The sequence below is a fragment of the Notothenia rossii genome (assembly GCF_949606895.1).
Source record: "Notothenia rossii genome assembly, chromosome: 2".
NCBI classification, from domain to species: Eukaryota; Metazoa; Chordata; class Actinopteri; order Perciformes; family Nototheniidae; genus Notothenia; species Notothenia rossii.
Genome location: NC_136904.1, coordinates 85885912 through 85909128, shown reverse-complemented (window position 1 = coordinate 85909128; position 23217 = coordinate 85885912). Strand labels below are relative to the sequence as shown.

General features: G+C 38.5%; 1 long non-coding RNA gene across 1 annotated transcript; it reads right to left on the bottom strand.

Moving 5' to 3' along the window:
- Positions 1-29: 29 nt before the first annotated feature.
- LOC307030524 lies at positions 30-22759 on the bottom strand. Its single transcript, XR_013805681.1, has 3 exons — positions 21030-22759; positions 3470-3543; positions 30-175 (listed from the first exon to the last, which is right to left on the bottom strand). It is a non-coding gene; the product is annotated as an uncharacterized lncRNA (long non-coding RNA).
- Positions 22760-23217: the final 458 nt, after the last annotated feature.

Below are 23217 nucleotides of genomic sequence, written 5' to 3'. Positions count from 1 at the left end.
CAGCCCATTTTTTTTTTTAGAGGCACAAGCGAGCCTTACGTGTGTAATAAAAATAATTGACAGAGTGTAATTCCTGGCCTCTTCCCTGCAGAGCGAGTCAGCACCACAGTGATGCTGCAACCTCTTCAAGGTTACAAGCGTTGCATAACAGGGCCCGTGTGAAATATTCACCAGGCTGCAGAGAAGGAAGGGAAAAAGAACACCGTATATGTTAATGATATATCCATTAAAACTGACAGCTGTTTCCTCCTTCCCCCGACCATCATTGATAATAATACTATAAGGCAATACACGATTGTCACGTCTGCAGGGAAGTGTCTTTATTTCCACACAAGATCTATTTGCGGAGATTCACGTGACTCGTTCGTTGCATGACTTGTCCGGTCTATAAAGTCAAACATCTGCTGCCTGTTAACTTAAGACTGCAGTTCAGACGTATTTTCTGCAATGCATTTGAATTTGCAGAACACTAAATTGTAAGCCTGAAATCAAAGTTTGTGGAAACATCGAAGCAAGGCTATTCAAATTATTTCCCATTTAGGTTAGGATGGGAGACTTTTGGCTCATCACCAAATAATGGTCTTAACAGAAAAATAGGCCATATATAGCGAAATTACAAACAGTGAACAGTGCATTGATTACTTATCGTTATGTGTATATATTCTCCAGAGCAGAAGTTGATTTTGAAGTATAGAGTAAATTGATAGAAATCCTAAAATCAGACCACCAAGTGAACCCGTGATGTCAGCACTGACCATAATTCAGGATGTACGTCATGGCACGCATGTACATATATATAGCCTTCTGTTGCCAGGCAAATACAGCATGAAAATAAATGGACCACTCTACATTAATATTTTAATTGTCATGGCACGAAAATTTGAATATAGCCTTTGAAAACGTTAACAAAATCCAAATTAAGACAAAATGTTCTTTCCGATTTTAGACTTTTTTGAATCATTACCAAAAAGCCAGGTCGCATAGTGAGCCGCTATACATCTACACAGGCCTATTGTGTGGCTTAATAAAAACTACATTTAAAGTCGAATTTGCTAACAATCCAGATTACATAATATCCAGATGAGTGCAAAGCCAATTTGCTGTCTCCACAGTTCAGTCACATCACTGCAGGAGCCACAGTTTTCACCGAGGCTCTGAGTGTGTGAGGGGGATTAAAGACTTTTTGTATCCCTGTAATAAAATGCATAATTTTCCATGTTACTTTCTTTTATTATATTAATTTACCAGAGAAATTAATTAACACATTTTCTGAAAAATGTGAGTGAAAGTACAGTAGTAGGCTACATGTGCAAAAAACGGACGTGGTATTCTACAATTGTACAGGTAATTAAAAATATGCACGATAAATACATGTAAAAAAAAAAGTGTTGAATAAGGCATAATAAAGGCAAAACGGCATAAAAAGTAAAGCATAACAGTTGTAAGACAACATGTGGAATTTAACGCATCACTATCAGGACAGCTTCCATATTTTGATGTGCATTGCTTTTCTAAAGACGGAACAGTCAGACACACACTACATTTAACATTCTGTAAAAAAAAAAAAAGGGTATACCTATTGAATAATTTCCAAAATTAATACGAATTAAGTAGGCCTGCGTTGACATTGTTAATATTTACACAGAAATAAGCTATGCCAATAATACAAATATATATTATATGAAGGCTTATATTTCAAAAATATGTACTAAATTCGAACATTTCTCAATTAAAAAAATTATAATTCAGAGAAACTCCTAGCGTTTAGGAAAAAAGAGCAATCACAAATCTCACTTTTTCTTCTCTCAAATATAATTTTTCAAAAATCCCACTATTGCCAAATACCTTAAATCCAGATAATATATAATTATGATTGCGAAAAAACTAGCAGAAGATAATTTAGAATTATTATTAAAGTGGCCTACAAGGCCAAATTAAAGGAAAAGGCGTTCACTCGGTGGACGGGATCACAATACCGGGCTTTAGAACATGTTAAAATCAGAAAAGACCCATCATTTCCACGTGAAATGTATCAATTAAGTAAATAATTATAACACGTGTTTATCTATTGTGGATTTATTTTCATCCAAAGCAAGATTTGGTGCGTGCGATTTGGTGAGCAGCAACCACTAATCTGATCTTGAAGATGTCTGTTTTACGGCACAAACTCACATAAACCTGTGGTAAAAAAAAATGCAAAAAAGCCAGGTCAACCAATAGATGCCAAATATATAAAAAAAAGCGTTTAAAACAAATTAAATGAATGACTTTTTATTAGGTAAATCTGATTTGAGATGATCGTCCCCTGATGCCCTCGGACAACTGAGATGCCCGCATTATGCGCATCCGAAGCAACTTAAAAAGGAGGATTTAGGCCATGTTACGGGACACGTCATGCGTAGCGTTGCCGTTAAAATTGGACTATCTCATATCTTTTGTGCATATTGAATTCATGATACACAAATAATGTCAAACCTTTGGGTATAAAAGAGGAAATCATAAAGACCGTCTGGGTCCAAATCGAGCGGAAACCTGTTTTATAAAACATTTTCGAAATCAAAATATCTTCACATTTAAACGATTCATTTTCGAAAAAGAAAAACTGGTGTTTATACTGAAATAGTATAATTATTGTGCTAATTTTTAATCCGCAGCAAATCTGTGATCGGCTGACAGGCCGGACTTTCCCACAGCGCTGCAGGGAGGGCACGCGGCTGTCATGTTCATGATTTCTTCTTCATGTATGGCGGTGAATTGATCTAAACGAGGGGCATTCCGTGTCAGTATAACTTAAAATAACATCCTTATATACTATGAACATTATTCTTTTTAAAAACAATTTAATCATGGTCAAAACACATCGCAGTCAAAAGCCAATTCAATTTTTTATTTTTCAAGTGTGCAGACAGAACAGTGACATGTAAAGATGGTATCAACATATTTTAACTATTAGAACAAAGTAGTGGTTGTGTGTAAACGATGTACCTGTGGGTATCCGTCACCATTCAGCCTGTCGTCACAGGTTAGGTTGGTTGTGCTGATTGTGAGTGATCAGCTTTGCTTCAGCAGCACGATCAATACTGGAGGCTTCAGCTAAAGTCTTAACTCCAATATTTACGTGCTGCTACAGTAAGGCGACCAGCAAAGGCAAATTCAGACAACTTTTAATCATCAGGCAAACAGTTATCTACTTTGCATACGTTTAGAACAGTAAGCATGTCGGCTTAGTTACACAGGTTGAAGGGGTGCGAGGTCGTATTTTCAGGCTCTTCTGCGGCAGCACAGTATGGCCTGCATCTCTATGTAACCCACAAACCATTCCGTGCTGCTACAGCATCGCCAGAAGTGCAGTCAGGGTGTCAGTGCTTCGCTTCTTCTGGGTTCAATCTGCTGTCCTTATCCCTCTGGCTTCTAGTCCAGACCACATGATCACAGATAACTACACACCAATTCCCTATATTTGTTCTACCTAAAGATGATTAGATGATCATCAGCATCTTTTGCAGAAGTCTTCTGTCCCCTCCTAATGCAGCCAGTCATTACCTGAAAAACAAGGGAAAAAAAGATAATTAATGTTGTTATAGTTCTTCTGAGGCCAGCCTGTCAACAGTGCATTTGTAAGCACAAGTATGTGGACACCAGAACACTCAAATTGTATTTTGTCGGGAAACTCTCCACAAAACAATGAAATCTTGCTGCCAAGATTTGCAAAAGTTAGATCAATCATCATCATCCAAAAGTTGTTGTATTGAGTTGATGTTAAACCACCTTGGAGGGGGTTTTATCAAATTGGAACTCATAAAATAAAATAAACACTGAATTAAATATTTCCCAATGCATAATGGTCTTTTAACTACGCAATCGCAAGCACATGAAGCTGCCATGGGGTTAGGGTCAGGGGAAGCATACAGAAATGATTACTCAAAATACTCTTTTGTCAGATGGAGAATGCTCAGTGGTTGAGCTCTCTTATGTTACATGGCTAATTACAGCACCATTGTCCTGAGCTAAGTTTGTATCCATCACAAAAGACTGACTACATAGCCCTTAAGGATGTTAAAAATATTTGCTTTGGAGAAAGTCGTTTTCCTATAAACCAGTATTAACATAGAAAACCAAGCATCTGCTGTAAATACACTTTAACCCTTTTAGTGAAGAAAGTGTGTCAACTAACGGCAAGACCCAAGTCTGCACAATTGACAGGAGTTAATCTTTTCAAGCGACCTTAATCAATGCGACCCTACCAGCACCAGAGGTGTTTCTCAATAGCTGACCAGACAGAATTAGCCCACTCAATATAGTACCATTAAAACGTAGCTCTTTCAACATAATGTCAACTTTCCCAGGTGGCCCTGGTAAACATCAACCTATTTGAATCTTAAATCTAATGCTTATGCCTAAATGCAAAGGTGCCAAAACAAACTTTCTCCTGACAATAATCCAGTAGGAGATTGGGTCCAGCAAATGTGTTGCCACTAGAGGTCTCAATGGACCTGTAATTATGACCTTGGTCTGAAATGGAGCTGATAGCCTGAACCCAATAACATCTCTAACTGACTTCCCTTACAAAAAAACAGTGACAAGACGTAGTGGTCGCCCTCTCTTTTTCACCCAGACACACACACGTACACGATCCAGTGCTGCTGAGAAGATCAACGAGAAAAAATGTAAAATGATATCCTTAATTCATTAACTTGTGCAAGATTTCAATCAATGTCATGTTGCAATAAAGCTGCAAGCAGGGATGAACTATAATAACATATAACGGCCAGCAGCTCAAACGTATTGCTTTCATCTGTCCACTGTAAGACGATTTAACCTATAGGATATATACTTTTGGTTGTTTCTTGTATTTAAATCGTTTCAAAATGGTTCTTGCTCTTAATTACATTGCCATGCCACAATAGTAGACTGAAAAAATGAGCCAACGATTGTTTACTGTGACACAAAAAACAGCTGAAAGAGTTTAGAAGTCACTACAAAACTATGAGGTATGATTTAGAAAAATATAACAATAGCTGTGCAAGTGATGAGATCAAGTCCATCATTACACTTGTTGTTATGCTGCCGAACATTTCCAATAATGTATTGTGTGCCACTGCTATCATTACCTACATGTACCATTTTCTTATTTATCTTCAAGTCCCACCCACAGACACTCCAAGATGTACATTAGCCATTGTATTATTAATACTCGTATAGGATATTAATCATCCTTCTATATGTCATGGCATAATATGTTATTCCTGAATATCAATATTAATGGTGACATTAATGATAACCAAATAAAATAATGTTACTTGAAACTCAAGAAGGCATTGATTAAAACTACAGACATTTGATACACACCCATCAAAAGTTTGTACTTTATACTAAATATGTGGTCAAATCCGTTTTGGCAAGACAACTATTTAAATGACATAGCTTGGAAGATCTGCAGGATTCCTTCATTTTATATCTTTGTAATTAGAATCAACTTTTTAAACCGTTAAAAAAAATAAAAAAAAATAATGGGCTCCAGAAAGTTGCAGGTGCAAAGGAGAATTTTGCATCCTATTTCTTATATAAATTAAAAAAAAGAATAAAATCTGTCGCAATATTTGTCGCAACAACAATTGTATGCTAAAGTTAGAGACAAACAATGTACACCATCTTGGATTCAAATACTGAACATTGGCCCAGTCATGTCCTTACCTTCAGTCAGTTGCTATGCTCTTTTTTGTTTTGAAGAAGCCATTAAAAAAAATAAAAAAAATAAATGTTTACCTTGTTCATCCTTATTTATTACTTGACGAAAGTGCATAAAAGGAACTAATCGGGTAAACTGTGTAATTTAATTTTAAGCTAATACATTCTTTACAAGTCCAAGTGGAATCGTTCACATCAATGACTCTAACCTCTCCCTATTTTTCTCTGTCTCCCTTTAAGCAGCATGCCCGGACATGTCACCGTCACTGCTCAGCCTTTTTAACCCATTCCTACGACATTTGCTCCCCATACAATGGCCTCAAAGGGTCACCTGACCCAAGGGTTGGAGGTCAAGTGACCTCCTGCACACCATCGCGCACAGGGACGTGGACACGACAAACCATCACCTCCCCTGAAGTGGTCTGGGCTGGCCTCTCGTCTGTGTTACACCATATTCTGCCTGTTTAAGCACAAACTAAAGGCAGAGCTGACGTCCTAAGCTGTGCAGAAAACACGAATGGCCATCATAATTATCCACATGAAAAGATCTATGCAAATGTGAGCTTCTCATCGTGTTCAGAAAGCTCTCTATCTTTATCCACTACAACTATTGAAGGAAACTACTCAAAGTCACAATATCTTCGTTCCAAACATTAGTGATTAATAACATTTACAGATTACACATTTAGCCATCCAGAATACCAGGAAGGAATGTAAGATTATAATCCGAGTTTCCTATCTTTTCAGTTTGTCATGAAAGCACCATTACACACTACCACAAATCCTTCCATCACATAAGAAAATAAGGCCAGATAAAGAGATATTAAGCTTGCCAATTATATTTGTCCTGTGTTTGGCAAGAATACACACAGTGCAAACAAACTATGTTCACCGTGCCACAGCATTATTATGTTACACCAGCTAATGGGGCAGCTTGTTCACAGCATGCGATCTCTCTACAGTAGTCAAATCAAATACAAAACCAATTCATCCAGTAATACAAAGCAACAAATTGTGATGAAATATCAATAATGGAAAAAATAAATATGAGCTCTTCCAATGTTTAAGTCTATGAGAAACTGAGGATGTGCGGAGTGTTTTTTATTAGTAAAAAAACAACCAAGGATGGTGTTGATAAAGAACTGCTTTGTGTCATACGAACACCAGCACTGTAATGGGATGTGTTAATCCTAGAAAAACCTGTTACATTTTGCACAGCCAGCAAAACATGTCCAGCATAGCACAGGCAGGGTGACTGGGATTCCCTGGAAGCAACGGCAGTATCTTATCAAATGAATTACAGAGAACTCCAGAAACAAATACATGGGATCGAGGAGAGTAAACCCTTTTTCACAGGACAACACAAGCAGATATGCATTCACTGCAGGTATATTAAAGATGGACCATAACATAAGGTTCCAACATGAACAACAGCAGTGTCTGTGTGTCCACAATGTGTCTGGAGAAATATTTACACAAACTGGCGTACCTGCCTCTCCTTTAGAAGTAATGCATTGCAACCCAATATTTTGCATTCCTTAACAATTACATTTCTGATCATTCCAGGTATTTAATAGAACTTAATTTTAACTATCACAAGCTTCCTCTTACTACGGAAGACAGAGCAGCAATAAACAGGATGCCGACAAAGTAGTGCACTGTGTTGCAATTTCAAAAGTACGACCCAAGGAGTTAGTTTACACTTGACCAATAGCATGAAACTATTAAAACAAAAAATTCAACAACACACTTTTGGAAACATTTTTGAAACCTTTGATTAAATGCTTATTTACAGTAAGTAACTTCTTAGAGAACCATCACTATGGCTATTGTTAAGATCCTGTTAAGTGTGTATTTTTTATGTTCAGTCACACATATTCAGGATTGGCAAAAGAGGAAGCTAAAGTGTGAGAGTTGGATAGCAGACCCATACAAGAAATTACACTAACACCGGCTATACTTGAGGTATTGTTCGTATTCAAACTTAAATGCAAATAATTATTCAGATATTAGACCAACTTTGGGTCTTAGTGTAAAAAGTGTGCCTTAAAAATATCACTAGTATGTTTTCCCCCCAAAAAACGAGGCTTTATGTTTTTATGTTACACCATTGACTGAGTTTACATGTTGATATATCATTGGAATTAATAAATACATCAAAGTGTACTAAGTACCAAGCTCGCTGTATGTTGAATTACATTGACCGACCTACTTGCAACTTTACCGCAGTGAAAATTACACACCAGCAGATTAAGATGAGTTAATGCCATAATTCTAAAGGATGTGTGCGGATATCACCGTAGCATGTACACCAAACAAGTTCTATTAAGTAAAGCAAACTGACCAAACCAGGAATGGTTGGTTTCACTGTATGTGAAAATAATATCTGGCCTCTCTGCACCCAATCACACCACCTGACTAGGTATAGTGGGTAAAGTTGAACCCTGCTTAAATTAGTTAAACCCTATTAAAAAATTATAGAAAACCATCCAGCAGTATTTTAAGATCATTAGAAATCATTCCAATCAAACTGCTTACAAGTTAATATTGTGGGCTATTCAAGCACTTTCAGGTGAAAAAAAGGCTGGTGCAGCAGAAATGAAAACAGTGTGAAGTCAGAGGAGGCATACTCTTGCTATGTCAGATCTGCTGTTGCAGCTTATCATATTACAACCACAGATTTAATTATCAAACAGAATTTACCAGCACTAACAGCTGACATGTTCTTTTTAAACATGATGTTCGAAAGTAGAACTGCCATTACACTAAACAACAATAAAAGGGAAACTGCACATTTTTGAGTGCAGCCGCAGAGGATCAAAAGATCTAACTTTTAAAGAAGAGTGCTAGACTTTTTTTTTTAATCTACAAATTGCTGCCAATTAACCACGTAAAGATATTGTTTACAACAACATTCTTGCTTCAAATAAATACCAACTTTTTCCACTTTAGGATTTTCCAAAAACTACAACAGCAGTGAAGCAAAAAAACTGATGATATTTCAAAAAATAAAAATGAATGGCACCTTAATAAAAATGGTTTAAACATCTTCACTATTTATGTGAAACAGGTGTAGAGCTGTTTGCACTACAGTGATGCAGCCCCTAAGTGTAAGGACAAATCTAAGCCCATGTAAAACATATGCTTTTAAGAAACATGCAAGGACCTGTCACCCTTATATTCTGCACTAGTGTTATCAACCATAACTTAATGCATTATGCAAAATACATTTCAGATCCAAACATAAGAATAATATAGAAGTTAAAGTTATTCCTGAACTGAAATCATGTCTGCTGGAAAACTGACTGATTTACATAAAAGAAAATGTGACAGCTTCTATTAAATGCTGCTCGGGCATAGAAGTGAAACCACGGCCAACTTCTGGAAAATAATCAACAAAACCCGTGGAAACCTGTTCCCATCACCGCAAATTTTAATACTATAAAGTTTGTGCTGAGTTGTGCAGAAAGAAGGAAGAGGAGGGCGGGGGTTCTCTGCAGCCTGGCTACAACACATGTGAGCAAGTACAAGAAGAGAGGCACAGTTTTACCAGGAAATGGGGGTGGGAGCCCATTTTGCCGGAGGGGTCTGAGAAGACAGAATGATGAGTCACAGAATGTCATGCTAACAGTCTGAAACAGCACAACGGTGCTCCGCACAGAGGGTTAAGAGGCGAATACCAGAGAACGGGGGGAAGACATAAACCTCCAGCATTTACAGGAGATTAACTGTAGACTCCACCGGAATACATAACTAGTCAAATACAGTACTAATTGGACAACTCCTTACAGGGACAGTATCAACAATACTCTAATCCCTCTTATATAATATGAGCAAAATCTTTACACCACCTATTTCACCAGGATGAGCATGAGAGATACACATTCAAATAGTAGATTGCCAGTGTGTAAAAGTTTATATATCACTAAGATTCCTAATCATTACATTTCATTCTGACAAAAGTGCTCCCTTGTTCACTTTAGAGGTTTGATCAGTCAAATCTGTAGTCTTTCATGAAACAGAAATATTAGCACTATCAACACACTGCAAGTGAAATTGAAAAACTCATATCAAAAGATTACTTTCATTAACTAAATTGAATTGTAATCACTATTGCTGCTTCAACTGAAATATTAAGTGCCATCTATAAACATGTGTAGTTTCATTTCCCCCCCTAATTTAATTTACCGACACCGAAATCCATAAATTACTGTTTTTTTAATCTTCACTTAACTGACCAAGTGTTCCGTATTATATTTTAAATCTTCAAACTGCAAATAGCTTTCAGTGTTGATTTATAAAGGGACCGGTGGATGGAGAATTTTGACTTTAAGCATTAAATAAGCAAGCAGGTGTACTTAGCTTTTCAAAAGAAAATGTAAAAACCTTTTTTTTTTATATACACATATGCGTACATCCCAATATTATAATTCAAAATTGGTATGAATCCACCCTATAAAAACAATTAGATATTGAGCTATGAATCGCATTACTTTATCTGGTGGTATGAAAAATATCACATCACAACCCGAATAGCTTTTTTTTCTTACACTTACACTTTTATCAATAAGTCTCATTTTTTGGGTTATGTAATTATTGATTAACAGTTGGGATATTGTCTTTATTCATTCAGTGCTTATTGGAGTCAAACAAAGCCAGACAATAGGAAACTTTGATGACTATGCATTGAATAACCATTTAAAATACACCATGTGGTTTACATTAAATATCGCCAAATTATTCATTCCTGAAGCAGATAATTAGATGTCTGTACGTTATCATACCATTCATTGCGTTTCGTACACCCAGATTAAAGCGGATCAAATCTTAAAGTACAGTATTTCCCCCCCCTCCACCTCTTTGCTCAAATATGTAGCAGTGAAAGGTGTTCCCTGATATCACGTTTGTAAATGTACCTTTAACTAAATGATTTAAAATCAAAAACACCAAATCTTACTATATGTAAGGTGGGTGGTTTCATCATAAACACGCTGTCCCATGTACATAAAAAAAAACATTATACTAAGGACACATACTGCAATTTCAGAGAAGAAAGCTAAGCAAATAACATTTGTATTAAGGTAATTCATATCTAATTGAAGGGGAATCAACTGTTTAGCTTAATTCTTCAGAATATGAATAATAATCCTGGGAAGAATGCTATATGAAAGCAAACTGTCATTTGTGACAGGGCAAGGAGAGAATGCATTGCAAAAAAAGAAGAAAAAAGGTGCCTACATTTTTTTTTCTCTCTAAGCAGTTATTATAAATTAAAATGTTTTAGTTTGTTCTTATATTAACATGATTCTTGAAGCTTTGGGCACGTATTTGTTGAAATAAATGATACACTGTGAAAGATAGGGAGGCCTCGCATTATGTAACACATTAAACCGATCTCTACTTAGAAGGAATCAGAAGGGGCGGGTTTAGACGCACACTTATATGGAGCCTCTCTTTTCCTCTCTCAATGCTTTATTAGTCAAGTAGTCATGTTCATTATGAGAAGCATAAGACAGAATAAAATGTCTTACATAGAACGTCTCAATAATTAATGATTAGGTCTCTTTTGGCACCCTTTACTAAAACGATTAGACCCCGTAACGTTGGAGGGATTTTTCTCTCCCTTCATGTACTTGATTTTAATCAGAGAGCAGGGCACACAGAAAGAGGAGCGAGGCTATTGAGGGCAAAAAAGGCGAGAAGGGACAGAAGGCAATGACGAGAAAACCTTTCTGCATCAAACTACGATCATCCCAAACCCCCAGCGTTACACCGAGCAGCACCACAACTAATGACACCATTTTTTATAATCAATAACTAACGTTAAATCAACTTTACTGCATCGGCAGTGGTTATGACAACCATTCGTCAAACGGAGCTATTAAAGTTGAATCATCAGAGGCAGCGACCTATGATTGTTGTTACTTGGCTGAGAGCCACTTTGCTCTTCTAACGTTACCGTACGACAGACACAAATATAAAGCAAGCACGTAAGAATGAGAATGTCCTGGTGTTTGAGTTAACGTTAAAACTGCAAATACGGGTTGAGATAACATTTTTAAAAATCCGTCGTTAACATTAACCCTCTGTCGTGTTCGTTTCTCCCCCCATTACTTTGGTGTTCCCGGTCAAATTTGACCAATCTGCCCTGACATTAACACAAAAACCCTCAATCATCACCAAATTATGTTTAACACTCTTTTGGGCTGTAGACAGCGTCTCGGGCTACTGGTTCACATTAATAACTACAGTGAATATGCAAAGAATAGACACTGTACATGTATTCCAAAATTAACATTTGGTCGATTTGTGGGTGTGTACTATCTGATAGAATAGATGAACATAATCTAGGGTTACCCATTCATTTCCTATGGCGGTCTTTTTTTTTTTTTATTACCAGGAACACCATAGGGCTAACAAAGTTGACCAAACCACTACAAATTCAATGAAAGTGGTGATCGGCAATTGTATTTGTCCAAATGCCTACTGTGAAGGATATCACAAGGCCTTGAAGCAAATGTAAAACACAATATTTATGATTGATGAAAGTCGGTCATATTTGACCCGAACACGACAGGAGGGTTAAAGTCATGACTGAGAGTAAGGTCATACAGAGATATAATGACAAACTTACCAGGTGTTTTCTGGTTTTCACATATGCAGTTTGCAAGCACGGACAAAAACTCCTCCTCAGTTAACAAGCTTTGTAAAATCTAGTTACCACAAAAGGCACCGTGTCTCTCCCCATTTGATATTTTCCCCTCCCAAGCCAGTGTAACGTTAGGAGCCGTGTGCATGTGTTGACACTGCCGACTGTGCTGCTCCTCTGCTCGGTCGGCTGCTTTTGCACCTCCCGCTCAAAACTAGGCTCCAAATCGGAAAAAAAGACTCCATTATAGTTTAACTTTTGCAAATAACCTTTAAGTCAGGTGTCGCCTCCATATAATATATTTTATCTAAATATATTGTTAGATATTCGGCTCACCTTCTGGATAAAACGGACCGCGGTATGAGTGCATTTTTTTTTTTTCTACCGTTACAGCGCAGCAAAGTCCCTCTATCTGTGCTAGCATGCTAAGCTAACAGGCTAGGAGTAGAACAAGCTGGCAAATCTGTACAAACGGCTAACGGCTCTTTTCAACGGATCCCCTTCCTTCAAATCCGTTGATATTATCCGGTTAAAATAAACTCTTTGTGGCATAATTTACCTGTCTTTCCATTGAAAGTACGTGGTCCTCCCCCTCTCTTAAAAAAGCGCAGTTTAATTCTGAGCGCTCCGTCTTCTCTCCCCTACAGATTTCTCTGTGTTTCGCAGCATCCTCTCTCCGCAGCTGCTGAGGCAATCGCTGCTCACTCGAAAATGGCGCCGAAAGATACACTCCTCATTCAAATTCGATAGAGCCTCCCATTCTCCCCATTGGCTGGATACGGAGTGGAGTCCGTGCCGCTGATTGGTCGCTGAAAATGCACTCTCGAATGATCTCGCAGCCCACGCAGCGTTGAACAGAGAGGGACAAATTAACCCTTCAGGTCCCGACCCCAATGACTTTACAGCACTGATCAGGGCGAAAAAACCCTTACGTTGAAACTTGTTCAAACCAGAATGTTACATAATGAATGCCATGATCTTTTAGCAACAATATGCTCATAGAACCCTTATCTTACCGACATATTTAACATTAAAGGACTGTCATTCCTGGGGACCCTAGCCATTTCGTAAGGACAAAAAAAGAATCATCAGCAAGGTCTTGACTTATTTCTTCTTAAAACATTATTTGTCATGTAATTAATTTCCACTAAAGAGCTGACTCCCCAACAAAACAGCAATCACTGAGACTTTTCAATTGGCCTTGTGGTTAAAACAGACTATTCCTCACTCACATTACCCAGATCAAAATGAGTCAGCTGTCTGCTATTGCACTTAACTCACTCATTATTCATAATCATGGATATCCCGTATAAAAATATGTGAATAAAAACATTTGTGCTTTTTGCCAGAGTCATAAAAACCCAGTTTGAACTATGGGCAATGCAACAACACTATTTCCAGATTGCATATGGACTCAGGCCTTTATGAAGCCTTCTGTACAACATAAGATTTGGCTACATCTAAACGCATTGTGTTATGGTGTATAGGAAAGCTGAATACGTTGGATTTTTTTTTTTACCATCCTTTATATGAGAGCAATGAATGTCAAATGTTCCTTATTTATAGTATGGGTTCTTATATACAGTTAGAGCAATATTGCCTGTCTCTGAGTGACAGGCCTGTCAAAACAATCAATAAATAGCCAAATAAAACACATTATTACAGCCATGGATGACATGGGTATAACATCTGGTATATGTAAAGGTCAAGAAGTAAAGGAGTCTGTGGGATTTCTCCTAGGCCGCCAAGGATGCACACCAAATGCATCCTTTGCGGCCTTATATTCATCTTACATGCATTTCTTGGTCATAATGTGGTGTGGGATTATGAAAAAATCGTATTTTCGAGAGTTGGAATAATGATTTTTGCTCGCTTTTCTTAAATTGCTGTGACATAGCCCCCTCAACATTTTGATATTCCTTTTAAGCAGCACAATTTTTTAAAATGTAACTTTTTTTTAACACATTCCTTAAAAGAAACACATTCCATAAATTCATTATATAACATAACCACTTCTTCTCCGTTAAAAGTTAGCTTGGCATCACCACACTAAACACTACTGTAGTGTGCATGCAGAGACGGGTTGGGCTCTGCCACAATAACCCTGCTGTTATCATAACCTGTGCAGCATAGTGTACCTCGGGCAAGATAAACAGAGACAGCCATTTCATCCCAATGCACACATAATAACAATACATGACATTCACCTGCTATAGGTTGGCTCCACCAAGGTGCATTGCTTTGCATTTATCGGGTGTTTAAGTGTAGAGGCCAATCTTTCAAACACAACTTAACAGAGTTACTAGATGTCATTTACTTTTTTGACATGTATGGTAATGCCATTTTAGAACTTCATATTTCTTCAGTCCTCATCAAGAAGCCAGCCATTTTTTTGCATTGTGTATTTGGTAGTAAAAACATAATGTTTTCTACTTTGGAGTACAAAAGCAAACTGGGAGAGAGAGGGCGCCCATTGTGCATGCATTCTGGTGTAGTGTGGACAATGGGGCGGAGAGGAAAAAAACACACTTGTTTACAGATAAACTGGTTTGGACAGGAAGCCTGTAAGGAGGAGCTCAGTGTTGTTAAACAGGCATGTGGAGAGGCAGGGATGAGCCAGCGAAAAACACCACTGTGTCCATAGGGAGATCATGATGAGTCAAAGACAATGCACGCAAACACACACTCGCATATGCATTCATATCTACACATGCACATATGCAGTACTTACAGCTTTACACATTTCTTGAAAAACCCCAATTTTGTACAAGTTTTAAACCGATTACACAGTGACCACTATAGCCAAAACCCTTCAGTGAAATAAACAGAAGTTATGGTTTGTTTAGTTTCCCTATGAGAAAAATTAACAAGATAAAAAGGCGCACATGGGTCATTAGCTGTGCCAAACAGTAGCCAAGCTGAGCTCTGGTGAATACTATACAGTTCATCCTGCATTGTGTCACCGTCACATGAGCACACACTGCCTTCCATTAGGCAGGAGATCCTTATGACTCACGAAAACACAAGTCACATGTCACTACACAAACGGACCATGCTACTCAGACTGCTCTGTTATCCACAACAGCTTTTCTGCAGGCCCAAATGAAATCACATCATAATGCATCTCTTCATTAGGAGGGTTGAGATACAGTGGGGCTCTCCCTTGTCCTCTGGTAGTCGAGCTGAACAAGAGCCATAGTGTCAGGAATCCCAGTGTTTGGCCACAGCAGGCTAACCCTGGCTCCAAAGTTGCCATGCTATGGCAGTTTAAGTTCAATGTAATTTGATTTCATGTTAGATGACTTGCGTACATGGCTGGCAGTTACACTCAGCTGCTTCTCATTCAAGGAGGAGTTTTACACTTCTTTTTCACTCCCTTGCTTAGCTCATGTGACTCAAAATATGGCCTTTCACAACCCCACCAGACATGGGACTGCATCACATCAAATAATAGTGAAGTAGAGAGTAAAAAAAGCTCACCTCCGAACACGCTTGAGCAAATCCTTCTAGTTACCTGAAGTAAATATAAAAACAAGCCTTAATGACACCTTGAAAACAATTTGATTAAGGCCAGAGGGGACACTAAACAAGGGATTAGCACCCACAGAAGACAGGACAGTTTGCAGCTTTAAGGCGCCAGCAGGTGACTTCACTTGACTCTTGTTAAAAGTTTGCTGTACACTGAAATCACCTTCTGTCGTGGGAAAATTAGGTGTTGGCTGACACGGGAGTATGCACAGCACTCCATGGTACATTGCTGCTTCACCCTGAATTAAATTAGACATCACAAGTGAAGAGAGTGTGGAAATCCTTCATAGTTTTCTCATTGTAGAGGTGAATTCAAGAAGTGGAATTTGTCAGCCTTTTAAATATTCTTTGTGTGATTCACTCTTTGAATAAAAAAGTACTGGAGGCTAATTTATTTACTTTTAGAAAAGAAGCATATTCTTAAATACTCTTTTTTCAACCTGTGTAAACTGAGCTAATATTTGGGGATATTTAAGACAATTCCCTCTGAAACTAATGTTACAGCCCAGCAGTCAACGTGAGCAGCACCCTCAAACAAAGTATAAGAGACTATAGGCTTACTATATTAACGTGGCCTATTCCCTCGTCTTGGTCCTTAGAGAACACAATGAGCCCCACTGAGAACTCCATACTAGAGAGAGACTCTCCATTGATGTCTCCTCGGCTCCCCTCCCCCTCTCTCTATGAGACATCTGTAGCAGCTGCCCCCTTGTGCTCCTGTCAGCAGGGCAGAGTGTGTGTTTGCGTGTGTGTATGCACTCGTTGAGGTGGGGTTGGCTGGGGAGGTTAGTGTGGGGCGTGTTATGACACCTCCCCCTTTGGAGGGGTCCAGCCCGCACACTTGTGGGACATCACATTTATCAATGGCTAATAGTCACTAGCAGGTCACCCTGAAAACACAACAGAGACCTTTCACCTCTTTTTAGCACAAAGGCTGCGAGGTGCCGAGGTGTCACGATAGCCCCTGGGCGCTTTAAAAAGAGCACAACAACTTTTTACATGTACATTTACCATCATAAATCATGATAACATATTATTTTTTACTTTGCTTTTTGACAAACTTTGCCTTAACTTAATGAAGTGACGAATACATTTCTCTGAAAAAAAGGGCACAGACTACTTTTAACATGAATATTTGCCATCAGAAATCTTGATATAATAATAATTCTTACTTTGCTTTTCAACAGCCCTCACCTTTATCTAATTTAATGACATATAAATAGCTTTGCTTAGAGCAGAACACTACAATACAGGGCCTTACTAAACGCTATCACTGACAGCAAGTTCAGATATTACAGAACAAGAAGCCCTTTTCATTTAGTCTCAGTATATTCTTACAGACTTTCTCACACCAATCAAATTATGTGACTATAATTCATAGAGTAAAATTACATTACAAGCATAAGGGGAAAAACTCGGCTAGCTGCGATGTTAACAAGGGAGGAGGAGGGGTGGGACAAGCGGAGGAGAGACAAGCGGAGGAGAGTAAAGCGATGAGCCACTTAGACTTCCTATGACATTTTTATGTCAAATAACAAAATAATCTGCAAAATCTTCCCTATAGTCTGAAAAGGTTATTCTGCCAACACAGGACTTTCTTAAGAATCTCAAAAGCAGATCCACAAATTGCGTTCTCTAACTTTGTTACATAGTAAACAACATCTATGAGGCTTTCTTTTTCTCTTTGCTACATTTTGCAGACTAAATATAAGGTCATGTGCCAAAAAAAAACAGGATCTTGTGCTCCGGTCAATAAAATCTGACCAATAACCTCAGAGACATGTATCGCTGCATCGGAGAGTCAAACCTCTAGTGTCATGGTTGGGATGCTTTATGACTTAGCACCCAAACTTTACTTTTTACTCAAAAGAAGTGTTAAAGTTACCCAACAAAACCCTTTATATGTAGCTTCCTGGTCTAGTAGTAATATATTTTGATTATCTGACAATTGTCCACACCCTTCAGTATTTTTTTCTGTCTTTATTGAGGCAGAGAGCTGAGAGGGATTAAAGAGAAGGCTCAACACAAGCGAGACCTAATCCCGGGAATTCAGGGTTACAGAAAGGCCTTAAAGAATATGTTTTGCTTAAAGTTAACTGCTATCTTTTTCTGCAAGAAGCTGCTGATTTAATATATTTTGTACTTTCAGTTTTTGTCTCTAAATGTAATAATTATTGTGCACAAAAGTAAAGTACGGCATGAGCAGCTTCAACCGAGGATACAGACAATCCACCGAGACTTGCATGGAAAAGATATAAATAAATTAGCACGGTGCAATTTTATTAAAACACTAAGTTTAAAAATCAGGTGAGAGTTTACCGGGGAGTGCTCAGTATCTATAGGATATAGCATATTAATTTACTGCATAGAATTCTTACATTAAATTCAAATTTAGTGATATTTAAAAGGTTAAACGAGACTCAATAACAAAAACATCCCTTTACCCTTTACTTTACAACTCATTGTTTCATTTTATCTTGAGGTTTCTGCTGTGTTTAGGTCGTGGCATGCAGTAACATTTGCTAGTCAAGAGAGCCACTAAATTCCACTGAAGCCTCCAGCAGGTGTACAGCATACGTAGTCTCATATTGAATAAACATCAACACAGATAATATTTAGTTTCAGTGTTTGTTTTCAAATGTCCCGAAATAATTAAGAAGCAAACATTACAACAATTTCCACTGTGAGTGATATGTTTAACACCCATAGATTTAAAATATCTGGACCTCATTTGAATACGCATTTCACACCTTTGAAAGACTATATGCAAAATAACTGCTGGATCAAGTTTAAAGAAAGCACACACAAAAGATCCTCCTATTTATTTTACATTCAAAAGCATATATGCTCATGAGGTGTCAACGCACTTAGCTGATCTAAGAGTCCATTGTCACGATTGTTGTTTTAATAGCTATGTGTATCATGCAATAAGTCATATATCATGATCAATCAAATATAGCTGACATTTAGGTGCCGCTAAATGTTTTTTCACACTCCAATGTAGCTCTAGAGCAAATATGTGAAGTCAAGTCACCGCACATTTTCTTACGCTGAAAGAAATGTTTTTTACTGAGATAATTGTTTAGTTTTCTTATGTGTATTGAGCTAAAAAAAAAAAAAGCACAACATTCATCAAAAAGTTAAGCCAATTGTTACATTGAGGAATAAACTTCTGGCTTTGCCTCTTGTATGTTCTGCTCTAATGAAAAATAGTGTCAGCTTAGAAATTGTATTATGTAAGAGTCTAATATATGTCAATCACTACTTCTAATGTTTATGAAGCAAAGATACAGTTTTTCACAAGAAAGCTGGATTTAAACTGCAGTATTTGCCGACAAAGATTGTATATGCAGCCCGGCGCTGACAATTTGCACTTATCAATCTTGAGGATCAATTATTTTGGACAAAATACCTTAATGTGTATATAGGCTGTTTCTCATCTTTAACTCTGTATATTGTTTAAATAAATAAGAAGTGTGGAAGCTGACCATACCCGTACATGTTACACTTGACACCTCTCTTTTACGGGGTTAAGATAATGACCAAGTTTGCAGTTTTATTTCATCTCAGCCGTAGCATCAAGGCAGGAGCACTGGGTACAGGCGAAGGCAAACCTCTTCTTTAACAGTTGTTGTATGGTCTCAATTTAAATGGTAGAATAAACGGTGCCTTTAAAATTACGGCATTATCGATTCTCCTTTTCTAAAATCTACAATTTACAATAAGATGTAACAGTTTTAGTATCAATACTTCTGTTATAACACTACCTTCTATCTGTGTTTTGTCCACAATAAAAGCCTTTTAGAGGAGATTTTCCCTATCCAAGGGTCTAAAGATAGGGGGGTGTCCATGCTGAACAGACAGGAAAGCTCTGGTGTAATATGTAATATTGGAATTTATAAATAGAGCAGACTTGCATAGACTTGAATAGGCATCTTGGGGTATCAGTAAACATTTACGGAGTAGACAGTTGCTGAGAAATGTTGTGTATGGATGAAAATTAAACAGCAACCTGCTAAATGCACCACAACTGAGTATATTTAGCACTTAAACTGGAAGAAGCACGCCATTGACGGATACATATATATACTATTGACACTCTTAATGTTATATTAAAGGATATGTTACCTGACCGTGTCTGCATTGTTATGACAAGGTCAAAAACTGTGTTTAAGGCACACCTAAAAGCTTATTGGCAATATAAGAGAGTAAACAGCTTCTGGAAATGTTTGATAAGCTCTTAAAATCCAGACCCCCAGCCTCCAAAGACAAAATTAATCTACTCATTGTCCTGTTTCTGGACTACAAATTGAAAATCCCTGCGGAAGTCCCTCCCTCCTCACTCCACTGTTGCACCTCGATGATGTAACCACTTTCCAAATATAGCGTGTTGCTGATGGCTCAGCGGCTCACCCATTAGTCGAGAGCGCTGTCAATCTCGTGACGTCACCCGCAGTGGTGTTATTATTGTAAACAGCCCGCCTGCTCTCCACCGACGCTCTGTGCCGAGCCGACTACTCCATCCAGTCCTTTGTTCATGCAGCGAAAACACCGACGCGACAAAAGCACAGTACCGGTCCGCCCAAAACTGCGGATAAAACCTCAGAGCAAAGTTTAAACACATCACCTGAAATAATGCCACCACATATTTTTCATAAAATATTCGCTTCTCATGTTGGGGACATGTTTATCGAACACCGGGGTCTTCATGCACCCGGCGACGGCTCAAAGCTGCTGCATGAATAACAATAATAAACTGGTAGCCGGTCAATGCACAACTCTTCTTTGTCTACTCGTTTAAACGTTGGTTAGAATCACACACACAATTATTTAACACTAGATGAACCAACAAAGAGTATTTTTTAGATTGACAGTCGTGTTGTCAATGGCTCCTTAAATGTAAAATTGTTGAAAAATAGTGCTTGTCATTTTGCCTGGACCTCGACATCCCACAATTACCATAAAGTCCTTTAACTTATATTTTACCTCGTCAACTGGACAACGTTACATTTAAGGACTTTACTTTGTGCCCCGTGTCACAGAAAATCGACCAAAACGACTTTTATTGTTTTGCAGTGACTGACACTGTATGGAAAACTCAACTAGTCGAGAGGTCACAAAGCAAAAGTTGAAATTACTCCAGTGAATGTTTAATGGCACTTACTCGACAGCCTGGATGTGTTTCGGAGTGATCGACTGCATCTCCCTCGCTGCCAGCCGGCTCCTGGTGACAGCCTCACCTCGACATTTCCATCCAGACAAGTTGACAACACGCTTCCATTCTCCGACTAAGTGCAGTTTCAGCAAAGCTTCAAGGAAGTTGTTTCTTTTGTTCCAGTGTTTTTGGTTGCGTCAATGTTGCGAAAAGGGGGAGGCGGAGCGGTGGATACGGAGAGCGACCGAGAAGAGAAAGAAAAAAAACACTCACATCTGAGCGCACCGTAGCCTAGTTCGCATGCCTGGCCATTAACGCGCAGAAAACCCTTCATCCAAATCCGCGATAAACTCGTCTCATCAGCTCAGCTCACGTGTCTGACGACCAGCATCCCTTCAAAGTGAAATAGACAGTCCTCGGTGCCCAGGTTTGATAGGCTGTCCAAGATCAGGCTACTACAGGTCGGTGCGCCCCGTGCGCGCGTATAGGAGCGGACACATTTACACAGCCCGCCTCGATAACTTGGATTTCTTTACACAACTAGATTCCAAAGCTTTTTCAGCATTACTTCCTTGCTTTCTATGGCGCGTAAAGGCTTTCTGTCTGTTATTCATCGAGCCAGAGTATAAAAGAGAGCGCCTGCAGCCTACACGCCTCTCGAATTCAAACTCTAGTTCCCGGACAGTGCAGGGCGGTAACGAGATGCGCAGTAACGCGTTACCACCACCAACAGAGAGTAAATTAGACTAGCGATTTCCTTCCATTCCAAAACTATTCGCTATCACACAAAATCACCTTTTATTTCAGTATAAAAGCCGGGCTGACGCTGCGTAAATATCCCATCCATTCATTCCGTTTCCTGACAGGTTACTCGCTTTTTCTCACACATTATAGTCTAGCCAAGGTGGCAAAAAAGTTTACTTCCTCGCGGTGGATGCGAAATTCAAAATACGTCCAAACACTTTGGACATCACAAACAGGCCAGGTGATTTGATTTCCTGCCTTTAGACGACAGATACACAGCACCGTAAAGCGACGCAACAAGTAGAGTAAACGACTGAGGATTTTGCCCTCATTTTGCAGAAAACTAGACATAAACAGAGTAATATTTGATGTAACGAGCCGATGCTGTTCTTGGAAGTGAAGGCAGGGAGAGCTGAGACGGCTTATGCAGAAATAGGATCATGTTGGTTCATCGGATAAAAAGGTGAGCTCCCTGTTTCCGCGCCGTTGTTACAGGAGCGTTGCGTCAGGAAGTTGTTGGTGTCAGTGAAGTCACCATCAAGACGCCCTTCCTTCCATCCAGCCTCGCGACTATAGAGCAGCACATGCTTAACACGGGCCGCTATATAACATGAAAGCAAATGGAAACCAGCTCCTCCAGATCCTAAATGTCCTTGAACATTTTTTTAACTCATTGCAAAAGAGAATCTCACAAAAAAAGCAATAGGTAAAATGCTACAGTCTGTCAGGAGGAAGTTAATCTCAAATGCTGCCGTTAGAATTAAGAAGTCAAACGTGAGGAAAAAAATTCACTTCTTATTAGTGTGACAGCTTTATGAAAACGTCAGAGGATTTGTAAAAGGAGCTCACCAGAGATATTCTTGGTGCAGTGTAGGCCTGCAGATTCAGGCATGATGTTATCCGGGCTTTGCAAAACTATTTCGAAGCGTTGAGAAATATTATAGTAGGCCTTCTATACATATTGTTCAACAGGCACTGACTAGAACATCTTAAATTCAAAGGTAAGTAAAATAAGCCCACCCTTTTACAAGCTGAGTTTAAAAATAATTGGGCTATGATTTAGCGTGGCTTGGAGCAACTAGTCTGCATGCGTAAGACACAGCAGTGGAAAGTCTGATGGGAAACATTTTTGGAGTTTTGAATTTGATTTAAATAGAGAAGCTAATTCTGTCACGAAAGAGACATCTTTTGTGGAGTTTTCACAATTGTCTAAAAACTAGCCTTTTCAAATAAAAATGTTTTTAAGAGAAAAGTATACGAGCCTGTTTGGTGGATAGTAAGAAGGTGAAAACTGTTGCTTTAAAAAGCATCAATTCAAAAGGCTATTCTTTTATCAGTCACCTAATGAGGAACATTTTCACTGACAACGTACATATTGTTCAACAGGCACTGACTAGAACATCTTAAATTCAAAGGTAAGTGAAATAATACTTTATCTCTCTGTAACAGCAGG